General features: G+C 43.0%; 1 long non-coding RNA gene and 1 other non-coding gene across 2 annotated transcripts; both read right to left on the bottom strand.

The window, feature by feature from the left end:
- Nucleotides 1-422: 422 nt before the first annotated feature.
- Nucleotides 423-17451, bottom strand: LOC107544117 (uncharacterized). The gene is made up of 4 exons (XR_001603869.2): nt 17388-17451; nt 14097-14263; nt 4698-4927; nt 423-815 (listed from the first exon to the last, which is right to left on the bottom strand). It is a non-coding gene; the product is annotated as an uncharacterized LOC107544117 (long non-coding RNA).
- Nucleotides 17333-17404, bottom strand: TRNAD-GUC (transfer RNA aspartic acid (anticodon GUC)). Its single transcript has one exon. It is a non-coding gene; the product is annotated as a tRNA-Asp (tRNA).
- Nucleotides 17452-17624: the final 173 nt, after the last annotated feature.

The raw sequence follows: 17624 nt of genomic DNA, 5'->3' as shown, positions 1-17624 counted from the left end.
AAGTACAAAATCCTATGTAAATGTCAGTGAAGACAGGAATATTGATAATCATCTGTCAAACTAATAGAATTATATGCATATTAAAAATATCAAAGCTTTTTCAAATGCTTGGAAGTTATTTGACTTCTTAAATAGATTGAAATTTTGCTTACATTATTTTCCTAATAAACCCTTGGATTTTAAACCAACTCATATCAAGTCATTGCAAATAAGGGTAGGATCCAAGTGAATGGGGTTTCACTATGTAACTTATCTGGGTTTAAAAAAAATTTTTTTTTAATTTTAAAAATTTATTGATTGATTTTAGAAAGGAAGAAAAATAGAGAAACATCTGTATGTGCCCTGATTGGGGATTGAACCCACAACCTTGGTATCAGGACGGTTCTCTAACCAACTAAGCAACCCAGCCAGGGTAAAGTTCTAAAATTTTTTTAAGTCACCATGTTCAATTCATTGACTTCATCTATAAAAATAGATTCAAATTTGCTTAGAACTTCTTTTGGCTGAAGAAATGGAAACAGAGTAATAACAAATGACAATCTAACAAATTCTAAAAATTATTGGTGACAAAATTGAGTCTGTTCTTCCAATTTGCTTGTAATTATTTTATTCTGACTTTTATTATTTTCTTCTAGCGAATCAAGCTGTTTCCACTTAGATTGCTTCCAAATCTTCAGATGTAGCTGTATTTAATATAAATCAGGAGGCAATTGAACAGTTTGAGAGAAAGCAGGCCCAAATGAATGTCATGCCGTAGGGAGGGCTGCAGGGACTGTTATCACACGCCTCATTTCTCTAAAACGTTTAATTTAAATCTGGAAAAAAAAAGGTAAAGTGTTTGTTGAATGCCTGAGGGCAGAGGTGGAAAAAGCAAAGGTAAACTTTACAGAGAACTAAATTTGGCAGGAAATTGCAAAATGAGATTTGGCTCGAAAATATAAATTTATTTACCCAGAAGGAAACTATGAAAAGATCAAAGTACCCTTTCTCCCTCCCCCTCACACATTCTCCCAACTGATTCTGGGTAAGACTTGCGAGATGAGGGTAACCACTACTATATGAAAACTAGAGGGTCTTTTAATTTTGCCCTTGCTACTTTGCCTGAAATATATGGGTCACTGCACCGAGGTGTGTGGTGGTGCTCAGCTAATAGCTTTTGCCCGTAAACAGGCTTTTACACACATGGATAACTGCATTGCTTTTTATACACTATGAGCCATTTATATATGTTTTTCCGTTAAAGATATCTGTTGAAATAAGTATAAGTTATAATCATTGAAAGCATTTTTACATATTCAAAATGAAGTAAAAGCTACATCAAGAGGTAAAGACACACAAGCAAGTAGGTCTAACGGAGTTCCTTCCTCATTAAGTCAGTTGTTAATATTATCTGCTTTGACCTCAGGGGTTAAGTACAGAATTCATCATGAATCTTTTCTTAGGGCTAAAAGTCTTTTATAAATAATCCTTCAGCCCTAGCCAGTTCTGCTCAGTGGTTAGAGCACTAGCTTGCATGCTGAAGGGTCCTGGGTTCGATTCCTGCTGAGGGCATGTACCTTGGTTGCGGGCTTGTCCCTGGCCCTGGCCGGGGCACACGCAGGAGGCAACCAATCGATGTGTCTCTCTCACATCGATGTTTCTCTCTCTCTCTCTCCTTCCTACTCTCTCTCTCCCTCCCACTCTCTCTGAAAAGCAATGGAAAATTGGGCAAGGATTTAAAAAAAACCTCTTCACCATCAGAGCTTATTGTATATAACAGAAACCTTAGGGGATCTGCCCAACCCACAGTCAGGCCTTTATGGCCACAGCTTCTGTTAAGCTGCCTCTTCATGACTCAAGTTCTCAGTGGACCCAGTGACACCATTCTCTCTCCTGGGCCCCTCAGGCCTCAGGAAGATGCCGGCTTCCTGCTGTTGTTAATTTCTTGGTGCTTCCTCATACCTTTTTGTGTGCTCTTAATCCCACCCATACCTCCGTAAAACATAGTCTGTCTATTAAACATTTTGTCACTTAAAGCCTATACAGGGACTTAGGCTTTGTTTCCTGCAGGGACCCTGACAACCCACTTGTTTCCTGCAGGGACCCTGACAACCCACATTCCCTGTAGTATTTTCTATTGCTACTCTAACAAATTACCACGAAGCTGGTGGCTTAAAAAAACACACACACACAAACAAATTAATTTTCTTACAGTTCTGGAGGTCAGAAGTCCAAAATAGGTCTGACTTGGCTAAAATCAAGGTGTCAGCAGGGTTCCATTCCTCTGGAGGCTCTAGGGGACTTCACAAGAAGAGGAAGAGATACCAAGGCCTCTCTCCCTTTGCATGTGCAGAGAACAGGCTGTGTGAGAGCACAGCGAGAAGACGGCCATCTACAAGCCAGGAGAGAGGCTCCACTAGTAACCAACCCAGCAGACACCTTATCTTGAACTTCTAGCCTTTAGAACTGGGAGATAATAGATGTCTGTTGTTTAAGCCACTGAGTCTGTCGTTTTGGTAGCCTGAGCAGACTAATTCAGTGGGAAAAGAAAAAAGGTTCAGTTCTTTTCTTCATACTGTGTATCTGGGACTTCAAGAGAGAATTGCAATGCATCCACTAGTCCCCTATTTTGGTTCAGTCCTTATAAATGGGGTACTACTGCCACCTGGTGGCAACATACTTAATCCAGTAATTCATTCATTCAGCAAACCTGTTAGTGGGTGCCTTCTGTGTGCAAGGAAGGGTGCAAAGCTAATATCAGTGAACGACTGATTAACACCTACTGTGTGCTGAGCTTTATCCTATGTGCTTTATTTTTTAAAATATATTTTTATTAATTTCAGAGAGAGAGAGGAAGGGAGAGGGAGAGAGAGAGCGATAGAAACATCAATGATGAGAGTCATGGATCGATTGCCTCCTGCACGCCCCCTGCTGGGCATCGAGCCCGCAACCCGGGCATGTACCCTGACGGGGAATCATACCTCCAAATGAAAGGTAAGTAACCAGTTTAAAGGAATTGTGTAAAATATTAATAATTTGAAATGGCAGCATATGATGTGATGAATGAGAGTGTTTTAGAGGGGACTGAGCCTAGAGCAGGGACACTTTTAGGGAGGCTAATGAACTTGGTGCAAGATGTGATCAAGGGACTCAATCAGGTTGAAGAGTGGGACCGAAAGGGAAGGGACAGATTCCAGACAATTAACAAGGCAGTGATATGAGTGAGGTAAACAGTATTTACCTTGGGTGCTACCCCATTCTGTGTGCTTTTGTCTGTGGGTTATCCCTTATGGTTCTGTTTCTGATTTATCATCACAAACCTTCCTCTTCAGCTAAGAGGCCACATTCACATGACCCATTGTGCATCCACTGGATTTGGGCACTTGCCCAGACCAGGAAGGTTTTAGCAAATAGTTCACATTTCACAGGAGCTATTTCAGCAAGAGGAAGAGGGGTGGGTGGGGAAATAAGGAGAAGGCAGGGTAGAAGGGGGGGGAGAAAGAAACTATAGAGCTGTGCTATCCAACATGGCAGCCACTAGTCACTGTTTAAATTTTAACTTTAATTAACTAAATTCAACTAAAAATGTAGTTCCTCAGTTGCACTAGGCACATCTCAAGTGCTCAGTAGCCACCTGTGGCTGATGCTGCATAAATATAGGACATTTCCCTTATCATAGAATGTTCCATTGGGCGGAACCCTATAGATCCCCTATCCTGGACAATGGGGTCTCCCTCAAGTCTGATCCGGGCATAGGTCACCCAGAGACCGTCTTACAGCTAGAAGTCTGCAGGTCAGCGACAGTCAGAGAGTAGAAGTGAAATAATCCCGGAGCGAAACAGATGGTGCCTCTCCATCCTGCTGACCTGTCCCAGGAGTAGGCTCAGATGTTCAGTAGCAATAGGATTGGCTCCTTTTCCGGGTGAGGTGTTGAAAGCAAAGGGGGCCTTGTCCCTCCCTCCTACTGGGTCCTGGGGCTGGCTGTAGGGTGCTGTTGCCCAAGGGTCTCCTTCCTGGCGTCCACGTGGCTGGTGGTTAGAGGAGGCAAGGGCCACTTCACCTGTCAATCTCCATTTTGCTCAGAGCCTTTGCTCATAATTGGTGCTCTCTTAAATTGTCCAGAAGCTGCCTGTTACTGTAAACTGATGTGTGTGGGGCTCTGGACTCCTGGTCCTATCCTTATGAGGGTCTGAAGGTGTTTAATAAACATTATTTTTTGTGTGACAGTTATGCTTATTTGCTCATTTGTGAGTCTCTGGTTCTCTAATATTAATTTTCCCACTTGTGATAAACTGGAAGAAGTGGGCTATTTAGACAGGCAGTAACCAGCAGTAAAATTAAATTTTAATTTAGGCTGGCTGCTAATGAGAAGCTTACTAAAACCCACAGACACAAACACACAGAGGGATAGAACCCAGGCTAAATACTCTTTACCCCATTCGCATCACTGCCTTGTTAATTCTCTGTCTGGTATCTGTCTCTTCCCTTTCAATCCCACTCTTCGGCCTAATTGAATCCCTTGAGCACATTTTGCACCAAGTTCATTAGCCTCCCTAAAAGTGTCCCTGCTCTAGGCTTAGTCCCCCCGAAACACTTTTCAGCTAATTTCAGTCCACAGCTATTTATTAAGCATCTACTGCCGTTAAATAATTACGGTCAAGTAGGGAGACACATTAGTATAAAGAAATAGATATAAACATGTAAACATACAGTGGTACCTTGGTTTTCAAATGTAATCCATTCCGGAAGACCATTCGAGTTCTGAAATGCTCGAAAACCAAGGGATCAACAGCTGGCAGCTGGGCCTCAGGATCTTGCCCTCAGCAGAAGCCATGGGGCATGTTCGACTTCTGAGGAGTGTTCGAAAACCGAAGCACTGACTTCTGGGTTTACGGTGTTCCTAAACCGAAATGTTCGTCCATGGAGACATTCAAAAACCGAGGTACCACTGTATAATGAAATATATCTATTGGTTAATATTCTTTAGGTTGCAAATAATAGAAAACTCCAACTGGTGGAAGCTGAAAAGGGGAATTCATTAGCTCATGAAGTCCAAGAGTCTACTTTGAATTCAGGGGGGCGTGATCCAGAAGCTCAAACAATGACATGGGCCGTGACATTTCCCACTGTCTTGTTGCTTTCACGCTCCCTTCATTCTGGCTTCATTCTCAGGCACCACGTGAAGGTACGATGGTAAGAATGCAAATGTGCATGTTTCTCTCCAGAATTCCCTGACATGTTCCAGGGTTCACTGATTAGACAGACCTGGCTCACAGGATTGCCTCTGAACTGGGGCTCCTTGGTGCTCTGATTGGCGAGACTTGGGTCACATGGGCTACTCCTGAAATGAGGTGGGTCACAGAACTGTTGCCAGAGAAGAGAGACTAGAAGCTAAGCAGACAAAAAACAGCAAATGTCTCAATACTATGAGCAAGATATGTTGAGAACATAGAGAAACAGGTGCCCAACTCTGTATGCAAATCACAGAAGTTTCCATAGCAGAGGGTAAGTCTGAGTTGACTCTTTAAAAAAGAGCAGGAGTTTGCTGGGCAGAGAAGGGGTGAGAATGGCCTGTGCAGTCACAAAAGAGAATGAGCTATGTATTCATATTTTTATCAGGCAAAAGCTAGGGCTATAGTGCCTGATGTTAATCCCAATTCTGAAACTGACTAGCTGCATAATCTTTGCTGATTACTGAATCTTAGGTTACTCAGCAACTTAACTAACTTGGTTACCTAACCAGGGCAGGACTCGCACCTTAGTTTTCATCTGTAAAATGGGAAAATAGACCCTGCATCTTGGGGTTGTTATCAGGATTAACTGAAAGGTGCTACTATGTCTAAAGCACTTAAAATGGGGTCTGACACATAGAAAGTGCTACAAAATTTATTAAACAAAAGAAAATGTCTTTATTGTTTGCTATAACCTAGTTTAAAATGATGGCTTATGATTTTGTGTAATGCAGTACAAATTTGGTTTTAAAAAATCACAACAAAAGAACAACAAAACTTTACCTTTCACATGATCATTTATAAAGGTGACTTAATATATCGTATAGAACCCCATTACTTCTCGTATGTAAATTGCCCTCTATCCAGTCTTTGTGTTTAAGCTGTTATCCCACAGTTGCACATTTTATAGGAAATGTAGTTTCTCTTTCCGGCTTTTGTTTCCTAAGGTCTAATCTTACAGGCTCATTTTCGAAAAATGTTGCTTAATTTAGCCCTCCTAGCCTCACTAAACAACAACCTGACCCAAACCACCACAGAGGAAAGAGATATGACAGAATGTATACACTCTGCCTTGTGTGCATTTTATAAAGATCCGGCTCTAAAATTGGGTCAATGGTCTTGTCTTTCATAGTGTGTGAGTTACATTTTCTTAATTGATTAATTAGTTAATGTGGACATGTTGGGGGCTCTGGACAGATATTCTCCTTATATTTCATTCTTTGGAAACCCTCCAATCTCCACCCTTAAGAAACAATGACTTTCAAAACGGCCTAAGCAGAAGGAAATATATCTTATTCGCAATGTTTTGTGCAGCAGGGGGAAGAAAGGAAATTAGAAAAAGGCATGTGGGGAGGCCAGGGGACAGGGCAGTGCTTAAAAGGGATGTGCTCTGGGGTCAGCCTGCCTGGGGGCAAACCACAGCTCTGCCTATTCCAGGCTGAGTGACATGTGCTGATGACTAATCAGAGCCTTGGTGTCCTCCTTTATAAAGGAGACTTAATATATGGGAACAGTAATCATGCCTACTCATGGGAGTAGCCAGTCCCCAAGAAGGCCCCCGATGATCCCCACCTCCTGGCATTCATAGATTGGTATCCTTCCTACTGTCTCAGGGTTGGTCTGTGTGACCAACTGACAATGACAGGAGTGGTGATACATCACATTCAAGGCTCAGTGATGCTAGTTTGAAGCTGGAAAGATAGCTTTCCGGTGGCTGCTAGTTCCTCCAGTTCTAGGAGACAGGAGAGCTCAATGAATCCTGCCCTGATCAGCAGGCCAGGGTGGAGTGGACAGCCCCTTGCACACAGACAGACACCTTGCGTAAAATGTGACGAAGTCCTTTTTTGGAAATACATCTGAGGGTTCAAGCAGTGTGAGTTATTTTTCTGAATTTGCCTTTGGTATCTGACTTTGCTCTTGACCATCAACTTCATTGGAAGTACTTTCCTCTTCAATTATCTGTCCAAACCTGACACTTTCATCCAGGATGAGTTTCCAGAGAGGGATGGATACGTGCACACAGCAATCATTGGGGGGGAGGGGGGACAGGCAGGAAATATGAAATCTCTCATTTTACTTAAGTGTCTGGTCTGTTTCACAGGTATGACTTATGAGATATAATCATGAACAACGAGATTTTGTTCTTCTGTTGTTCCTTTAACTTTTCTCAGTTGGCTAGTGTTTTCTCTGGCTCTGGTTAAAACCTTCTGCAGGTTCCTGACTTTCCTAAACACTCAGGTAATTCAAAGTTCTAGGATCACATTTCACAAATTGCAGTCTCAATGCAGAAGTTAGGACTTGAGCATAAGTGAGCAACAAGAAAACCGGAGAATTAGCAATTCTCCTATTCCAAGATGAGGAGGGCATGTTAATTTAACAAACAAAACAAAACAGTGGTCATCAAATTAGACCTGAAAAGGTAGCCTCCCTACCATGCAAATCAAAATTATTAAGATGGTTACTTAAAATAAAGTATATTCATTATCATTGGCAATGAACCTTGCCCTGAGGGAATTTTGTGCCTTAAGATATTTATTAATTATAGTATTAATATATGTAGATAATTTATAAATAAGCAAATAAACATTTATTGAGGGTGTGGCCCAATTTTTACTAATATTGGTTCACAATACAGAAGAATTAGAGACCCTACTTTTTGTTTCTTTTTTTTTTTTTCTCTAATGTCTTTATTGATTTCAGAGAGAGGAAGGGAGAGGGAGAAACATCAATGATGGGAGAGTCATTGACTGGCTGCCTCCTGCACCCCCCCGCTGGGGATGGAGCCCACAACCTGGGCACGTGCCCTGACCCCGAACCGAACCGTGACCTCCTGGATCCTAGGTCGATGCTGCTTTGTGTTTCCATGAAGCCTCCCGCTTCCACGAAGCTGCCCACTGACCTTTCCTTGAACCCCTACAGCGTGTGCCGACTGGTCCAAACACTCTTGACTTATTTAGTTTCCCACGCTGCTCTTTAGTGATTTCATTTCACGGGCTCCATTGTCCCAATAAGCGTATGAACTTCCCAGGGACAAGCGGGCATCCATGCCACTTGTACCCATGAAGGGTGCCTGGTCATCCCGAGCTGTGGTCACGCCTGCCACGAGGGCCCGCTTTTGGCCCACGTTCAGGAGCTCCGCTGCCGCCCCTCTCCAAGGGAAGACCACGGGCTGGGCAGTTAGGGAAGGAAAAATGGAAACTCTCCAAACAACCTGGAAGATTTGCTCTGTCACATTCCTTACGGAGCAGAAGTAAAAGCCAAATCTATCGTAAAATATCACTTGATTTCTAATTTTATATTTTCTAGCGAATGGCTGTGCTCAGAAATAAAGAGGAAGCATTTAAGGAATGAGAGATTGAGAAATTCTGGGAACCCAAGTCCTCTTCAGCAAGCAGTAACCTCAGGCTCCACGGTGTGGCTTTCCTTTCTGCTCCCCTCCCTTCCTCTGTCCTTCCACCCTAGTCTCCCTCATTTGATTCCTTTTAATTAGATTGTTTGGGGTTGTGTGTTTTTTTGGTGTCCAGTTGTATGAGTTCTTTGATATTAACCCCTTATCAGATGTATCACTGGCGAGTCTGTTGCCCCATTCAGGGGGCTGTCTTTTATTTTGTCTTTGGTTCCTTTCTATCAACTAAGGACCTACCGGGCCGTTCGTACTGAGCTGGGTGCTGTGAGAGAGTTAAAGGGACTGTAAGGTGTGTCTGTGAGAAGCTTGCCACCTTGTCTCCTTTGGGAACAGAAAGAGGTCGGAAAAAACATATGAACTAACTGGGAGGATAAGAAATACAGGCAGGCGATTCCCCTGAAGCACAGTGATCATGTTCTATAAAGTTGCTGTAAATGCTGAACGAGCAAATCCTGAGCCACTGCTCCCAGGAAAAATACAGGAGGGGCCCTGAGAACCTTGGGTCACAATATTTTCATCAACCAACCAACCAATGCATCACCTTGCTTTACGTGTGTTTCTGTCTAAAGATACTTTATTCAGTACGTAGCTGACTTATTAACATAAAAGACGTGGCCAACAGCGCTGTGACTCACGCCTGAATGAAACTCATCCCCCACACACACTTCCTCCATAAGGCCCACTGCAGCCTTCTTGTGCTTAGGAGCACCAGACAGCACTTCAGCAGTTGCTTGGAGGACATTTTAAACAGCAAGATCACCATGAAAAAGCACAAAATACAAGACACTAAATAGACCGAAAAAGGATCCTTATTTACATTATAAGAAGCAGAAACAAGAAAACTGAGCAGCTGGGACTGTGAACCTCAGGCAAGTAAAATTTTTCACATTTTTCACAGCTCTGCCTGTACACACACACACGCATGCACACACACACACACATGTGTGTTTATATAAAGTTCCCATTAAGAAAAATTAAGGCCCAAAAGAGGAAGGAATATACACTGGGAAAATCTGTATGGAGAATGAAGCAGAAGTGAGAGCAGTGAGTGGGGAGGGCTTTCAGCATCAGGACCTGGACAAGCAAAGCTGAGCAGTGAGGTGTGTCTGTGAGAAAGGAAGTAGAGGCTGGCTGGAGAAGGAGCTGGGTTGGGAGCCCAGAGGAAACAGCTTGGAAGGCAGGAGAAGCCAGGTAGTGGGTACATGGAAGTGCATGACTCAGCTTGAGAAATACTGAGATAGACATCTGCAGAAGAAGGGGAGAGAGAGTCAACTATGTGAGTCTCTTACACAAGTTTGCTCACCATCAAAACACCAAGTAAGAGAGACCTTTGATACGAAATGACCAAGTAGTAGATAATTCCTCAAACATGGATTTGTAGGTGAGAAAAATGTTTAGGAGGAAAGCTGTTTAGGTTGGTCTTTGCTGAAAACATATTTTACAAGCAAGTAGCAATAACCTGCTCTGTTGGCAAAACCAGAAAAATTGGGCTCAAAGCGAACCAACACGAGACAGGAATACTGCTTTTGAAAATGAAATCCTGTGGACACTTGTCAAATCCCGCTCATGCTTCAGATGACCAGAATAAAAGGTGTAAGTACCTGCACTGGTAAAATACTACTGGCTACTTAGTAGGAAAAATATAAGTAGAGCTGGAATCTCTGAGTCAGAAAAAACACATGGGATGGCTGAATCTTACAATCAGGCACACCTAGAAAAGAAAGAGAAGTGACTAAAAGGGGACTAAAGTGTGAGCTAGACCAGCAGTTGCTAAGAAACTTTTCCTTGAAAAGAGCTTCCCTCCCTGCTTGATCGACCTTTCCCCAACTCAAGCTGTGGGATTGTTGGGTTTATGTCCATGACTATAGAATCTGGGCTGTTGCAATCAATGAATTTTTTGGCTTGGTGCAGCAGTACCAAAACAACGGGGTTAAGCTGTCCAAACTTCAAAGCAGCACGTCAAAACCTGGCTCCAACGTGTTCACCAAAAGACGTGTTCTAGAATGCCCATAGCAGTGCCATTCATTACAACCCAGAACTGGAAGTTACCCCCATGTCCATCCACAGTAGAGTGGAGAAGGGTGGTGTATCCACACATGTAATGCTGCTCGGCAATGAGACTGTACAAACTAAAAGTACACATAATAATAGGGAGGAATCTCACAAGCAGTGAGCCAAAGAAGTTGAGCATGAGAGTATCTACTGTATGTTTCCATTTGTGGAAGGGAAATATATAAATGGCTAAACAGATAGAAGTAATATATTATTGGAAGTGGGGCAGTGGTTACCCCTGGAGAGAGAGATTTCTAGAGACTGGGAGGTAATTAGACGGGGGCCCCTAGTGGGTGTTGGTAATGCCCTGTATCTAATCTGGGTGCTGGTTGTGTTACTGGTCCAAAGTCTGTGTGCCCAAAGCATCAAAAGGTCAAAATTCAAAACCTCAGAGTCTAGAGTAAGGAAAGGTTTATCAATCGAGAAGGTGCCAACCAGGAAGATGGGAGGCCTAGTAGCTCCTCAAATCCACCTTCTAAAAGTACAGAGTTCAGGCTTCTTTTATGGCAAGGAAAAATGGGAGGAGCGTTTTTGGAAAACTCAAGCTCAAGCAGATTTCCTCTGATGACTGACATGTCTATATGCAAGACAAGGCAGGAGCTATTAGCCTGAAGGCCATGGGAACAACATAGGCTTGAATAAGACGGAGTCGGAGAGGCCTAGTATTTCACTCTGTTACAATTGCACTGTGTGTTCAACTTACAGAGTTCAGTGAGCTATACACTTATGGCATGTGCACTTTTATGAATGGATAGCATGCTTCAATAAAAATGTTTTTAAATTGTTTACCATTATCAAGAAGGTGGTAGGGCATTCTCTGTCACAAGCAAACATATTATCTGGTGGCACTGGAGGACAAGAAAGAACTCAGGAAGTGGCTTTCTCTTTGCCTTGAAGTCAACACAAAATAAAGCACAGAATAAAAGGATGTCTGGAACTGCAAATAAAATCTCATTCATTCATTTACACATTTGTTCATTCATACAACATGCTCAGAGAGGGAAAATATATCGCCTGGGAATGAAGAACATTCCTACTGGTAGGGGAGACTGACCAGGAAACTGACAATCACGCAGCCTGGTAGGTGCAGTGTTGGGGATGGCATTAGGGTATTAAGGGAGAACTGATTTGAGGGTCTAGAGCTGTGGACTCCAGGAGAGGTTGCCCTGACATGTTTGATTAACTCTTAAACTGCATTTCCTCCAACCCCCAAAATATCCTTTGAGCACACATCGCCTGGGGATCTGTGTTCTGATCCAGTTGTGGGGTGGGGCATGAGATCTGCATTTCTGATGGAGCTTTCAGGAGGAGCTGAAGCTGCTGGCCCTCTAACCACATTCTGTGGGTAAGAGAGAAAGTCATGTGACCAGCAGTGATTTCCTGGGCTGGATCCAACCCAGCACAGCTTGACAATCTATCTTGTTCAGGACAGTCCCTCCTAATGGTACAAACATTGAAACGAAAGACAGGCCTGTGTGGAAGGAATCACAGGGCCTGGTAAGGCTCTCCACCAGACCCTGCCTGCTGTCAACCATGGTGGGAGGGAGAGAGAAAGGGAGTGGAAGGAGTGGGGGCAGGCCGGATGGGGGTGTCACTTATGCTCTTTTACAAAATTGGAAGAACTCTGACTCGTACTCCTTTCATTTCTGGTCTGCCCAGCTTTCCAAACCTTTCCTTGACATGAGGAATAGACTAAAGATGTAAATATAAACATAAAATTCTTGCACAAGTAAAAACAGATTTAACAGAAAAATGAAGAAATGGGTCAGCACTGCCTCAACTGTTTTGTGAGCTAAATGAAAAAAGGTGGCTGAAATCATGACTTTATCCCGTTAGGGAAAGAGGTTCTACTAGACTCCATCCCAGGCTGCAGGGAAGAGAGGCAGAGTCCTGAAGGGGAAGAGAACCCCACCAAGAAGAATGGGTGTGTGTGTGTGTGTGTGTGCGCGCGGGAGGTGGAGACTTCCAGTGTAAGGAAGAGCAGTGGGAGGCAGACAACTTGCACTTCCCTGGACAAGTTTCCTTCAGCATGGCCTGTGGAGGTGAGACTGCGGGGCTAGAAGGAGCCAGTGCCAGAGCTTGATGTCAATGGGAAGTCATTGGAGGCTGTTTTTGTTTGCATATTTCGGTTCTGGTGACCTTTATTTTTTAAAAATATCAATCAATAAATTTTTTTGAATAGATATTATAGTCACATACATCAAAATTCAAAAGGTTTAACAGGTTAGTCAGTTGAAATATCTACTTCTCACCTCTGTTTCTTAGCCACCCTACTTTTCCTCCTCATAGGTAAACCATGCCATGGTTTCTTGAGAATCTTTCCAAAAATATTTTACATAGATATCACAAATTTTATCTATATTACATAGATATCACATATATATATTCTCCTCTCCCTTTTATATGAAAATAGAAAGTCATCCATAATCTTACTTTGTCAAACTCTCTGCCAATACTGCCCCTTATCTTTCCAGATGTGTACCCTGATTTCCATCATCCTCTGGCACCACGGGAGCTCCAATATGTTGACTCTACCTCTTCACAGCTTCTCACACCCCTGGTGTCCTCTCCTTGCCCAGCTTGTACACATTCTTGGCTAAACTACCCCCAGGCAGTCACATTTTCCAATAAACATAGAGAATATCTACTGGAGATATTGGTGAGACCTTGAAGGATTTTTGGCAACGTGGTGATATGATTAAATTAGAAAGAATGCTCTAGCAGAAAATACAAGAGAGAAGGAAGAAAGATGTAGCTGATAAGTAACATTTTTCAAACTTATATAATAGTCCACAGTAAAGTGGTGCCAAATGGATAAAGTAGCTGGGTCTAAATGGATAAACCCATCCAACTGAGACTAGGTGTCTTAGTAAAGACTGAGTTCCCTGTGAATGACAGAAAAACCCAAAAGAACACTGTCTTAAAGTGGAAGTTTATTTCTCTCTTAAGGAAAAGAGCCCAGCTGGGCGTGGCGCAGCGGTTGAGCGTTGATCTAGGATCCTAGTGATGAGGTTCGATTCCTGGTCAGGGCACAGGCCCGGGTTGCGGGCTCGATCCCCAGTCGGGGGCATGCAGGAGGCAGCCGATCAATGACTCTCTCATCACTGAAATTTCTATCTCTCTCTCTCCCACTCCCTTCCTCTCTCTGAAATCAATAAAGATATTTTTTAAAAAAGGAAAAGAAGCCCAGGAGTAGGCAGTCCACAGGGGAGTTCCATGATCACCAGACATCTGCTACTTCTAGCTCATAGCTCCTTCTATGTTGCTACTGCACTACCCTCAGCACATGGTTCCAATCTCATGATGCAGCATGGCAGGCAGAGCTCTAGGCATCAACTCAGCATTCCAGATAACAGAAGAGAGGAAGGGTTAAAAAAAATCCCTGTTAAAGACCCTTCCTACAAGTCATAATTGACGATCCCACTTACCTTGGCCAGAACTTAGTTGCGTGACCATAACTGCAAAAGGCTGGGAAATGTAGTCTTCTGGGAGGCCATGTGTCCAGCTAACCATCGAGAGTTTTACTATGAAGGATAAAAAGAAACGCAGATACTGGGGAGACAACTAATGGTCTCTGCCACGCCAGATGTATAACCTGGAGAGGAAAGAAGAAAGGAAGGTTATTAGGGAGTATGTGAAGCATTGGGTTAATGTGTAGGGATCTGTATCCCCATAATTGTTCTTTCCCAAGCACGTCTCTGCGTCTGGCTCCGTGCCTGGATTCCTGCTACTATGTCTACCTGGAAAGCTGCCCCCTCACACTCCCCAGTTCGCTTCTATAGCCCCTACCATTCTTCCTATTAAAATTCTGCTCATTCTTCAAGCCCCATCCCAAAGGCTCTACTGCTATTCCTGACGTTCCCTAACGGGATAGACCTTGTCTCCCTAGGACTTCATTAATAGTTCTCCTTGGGCCTTGGCCTTCATTGTAACATCATGCTGTCTTGGGTCACTGGTTCAGCTGTGTGCTAGAGTATAAATTATCCAACAGGTAGGACAGAGCCTTCCCCAACTCTATTCTAGGTGGCCACAGTGCAGTAGAATGCACTTAGTATCTGCAAGTTGTATTGACTACTTACAGAAAGGAAAGGTCTGGGTGAAGTAAGGGGAAAGTGAAAAGTCTGTATACCCTTTCAAGGAAGCGTTAATGCACCAACTGCAACTTCCTGAATTTCCTAAATGTAAATGTGTTTCAGAAACATGATCATTGCTAATGTTGTAAACACCCTTAGAGGCCTAATCCAGCGTGATCTGCTTCTAATTTCCCATGTTTGGTTGCTTCTCATTTCCCGGGTCTTCCTAAAAACTCTTGATAACAAATGAGAACAAATAAGTATTAAAATAAACAAAATAAAAGCCAACCAAAATAATAAGACTAGCTAACACGTGACAAATGCTGACCCTATGCCAAGCTTAGTGCTAAGCACTTCACCTACATTATCTCATTTCACCCACGAGGCAGCGGTATCTCATTTATCTCGAGGGGGCTAAAGGCTGGAGGGTTTATGTAACTTTTCCAGGTGAGCAGTAGAACTGGAATACTTCCTGTTCATACAGCCCTGTAAATATATGTACTTTTCCTTTCACAAAATTGTATATAAGTCATCGTTTTCATCCTTGATAAAGCCTCCTTTCATAAACATAGACTGATATCATGCTCATTTTATAGAAGCAATGGGAAGCTTTTTTAAATTATTCTCAATCCACCACTGCATATAAATAACACTCCTATTGTTTGTGAATTGCTCATTTTGTACACTATATTTGGGGGTCAGTCATACCAATTCTATTGCGTCATATTTGTCACCCTATATTTGGTAACACCCAGAACACTTTTAGGCCCCAATGTTTACAAATATCAATTATGTCATGATTTTAGGCCCTATGAAATTAAGAGGTATACAGATCGATTTCATAGTTTGAAGTGTCTGTTTTATTTTCCTCTGTCTATACATTTGGGTATAAGAATATCCTCCTTATACTCCTTATGCCCAAATGGATGGCATCTTTTTCTGCTGCTGGAGCCAAATTCAACTGTGAGATCACTGTGGTACAGAATGGAGCTATGCACACTCTCCAGTGTTCAAGTCATCAACTACCCCCCACGCTTTTTAAATCTTTCCTCTTCTCTGGAAACCCTTTTACTTCTACATACCAATATGCTGTTTCCTCTCCCCAAAGAAATAAAAAAATACTTTCTCAATGTGACATTCCCCTCTATTCCTCTTTTATCTTCCCTTCCGACATTGGTCAAGCATCTTGACAGAGTAGCCTAAGTTCTATTTCTCTTCTTCTTTTATTGCTCAACCCACTGCTTGCTGTACACCTTCAACTAAACCACTAAAGTCAACAAAACCACCATCCTCCCTTCCCTCAACCCTTTGCCAAATCCAAATGAGACTTTTTACCCCTTATTTTAATTGCCCTCTAGGCTGCATATGACATGGCTGGTTGGCCCTTTCTAGTTTATTTCGTGAGTTCCTCTTACTCTAGTCCTTTGCCCCCTTAAAAAAATTTTCAGCGTCATTGATGTATAACTGACAAATAAAATTGAAGGTGATTTGATTATGAAAGGATTCCCCCAATCCTCAAGCCCCTTTTTATTAAATGCTGGCGTTGTCCCAGCTACCAACCTTTTTTTACCGCTCTTTACACACTCTCCCTGGGCTGAGCTTACCCACAGTCACAGTTTCAGCCACCACATTATGTGATGCTCTCATGTCTACTCCAAAATCCCCCAGAACTGTGGACACACCAACTGACTCACAGACACCTCCACTTCGATCTCCATATATTCTCAAACTCCATATGTCCAAAATTAAACTTAGATCTTTCCTAAGTTTGCCCTCTTCGCATCGTCTCTATCTCTCGTTAATGATCATCAAACCACTGACGCCAAAAAGCTGAGAATCACCTGAGGTTCCTTCTCAGTCTGAGAATCCATTTATGTAAGGATCCCTTCCAGTCCTGCTTTCCTTTCTCTCCTTACTAGTTTCCTACGTCAGGACCCCAGCATCTTTTTCCTGAACTACTGTAATAGTTTCTTAACTCTCCTGCCTTTGACTTTCAGATCCACGCTCTGAATACTACCATTGCTCTCTTGATAACAAATCTGACCATGTTCCTCCTCTGCTTAAAATTCTTCCCTGGGTCCCCCATTCATGCATTCACGACGAAAGGCCCTGCTGCTTAAAGTCCTTTGAGACCTGTACTCTTCCAGTTTTTTCAGTCTCAACTCTGAAGTCCTATCCTAAAGGCAAGCCACCCGTCAGTCCTTCCTCACCTTTTTCTGTAGCTGAGCTACATGCCCCAGGTCTGCATTCCCCTTGTGGCCAGTGCACGCTCCTATCTCAGGACTCTCATTACAGCACACTGAAATAAGCTTCCTCAATTTCTAACATGGGGATGCTGGCTTATTCTGTTGTAGGTGTCCAGGGCCTGCAGATGTACATAATAAACACTAAAACACACACAGACACACACAATACTTGATCTGATAGAACTGGGCTCACTTTTTTTACTGGATTGCTAACACGGCAAACCAGCGACAAAACAGCTCTTAAAATCTAAATCTTACGGCTATTTTAACGTGGGTTATTTCTTTGTCCTGTACAACATTTGTATGAACATTTATTACTTAAGAGGAAAAAAGGTTTTCTCGTGCCTCCCCGTCGGGGAATCGAACCCCGGTCTCCCGCGTGACAGGCGGGGATACTCACCACTATACTAACGAGGAACCGCACACGAAACGCCTCCTTCCGAGGCGCCACTTACTCTCCGTCACCCGCCGGGCTCGCTGTACTTACGGCCAAAAATAGACTACACTCTTTTACTGCCTTTACAGTTTCCACCAAAATTAAATGGAACTAAAAAGAAAGCGTTCAGTTTTATACCACCCCCGCTCCATTTATCATTTCCGTCCGCTCCCAACCCTCCCCTCTACCTTCTCCTCCCCC

This window comes from Miniopterus natalensis, chromosome 2 (genome assembly GCF_054644295.1).
Source record: "Miniopterus natalensis isolate mMinNat1 chromosome 2, mMinNat1.hap1, whole genome shotgun sequence".
Classification (NCBI taxonomy): domain Eukaryota; kingdom Metazoa; phylum Chordata; class Mammalia; order Chiroptera; family Miniopteridae; genus Miniopterus; species Miniopterus natalensis.
Note: the sequence above shows the minus strand (reverse complement) of the source record. Positions and strands in the feature narration are given on the sequence as shown.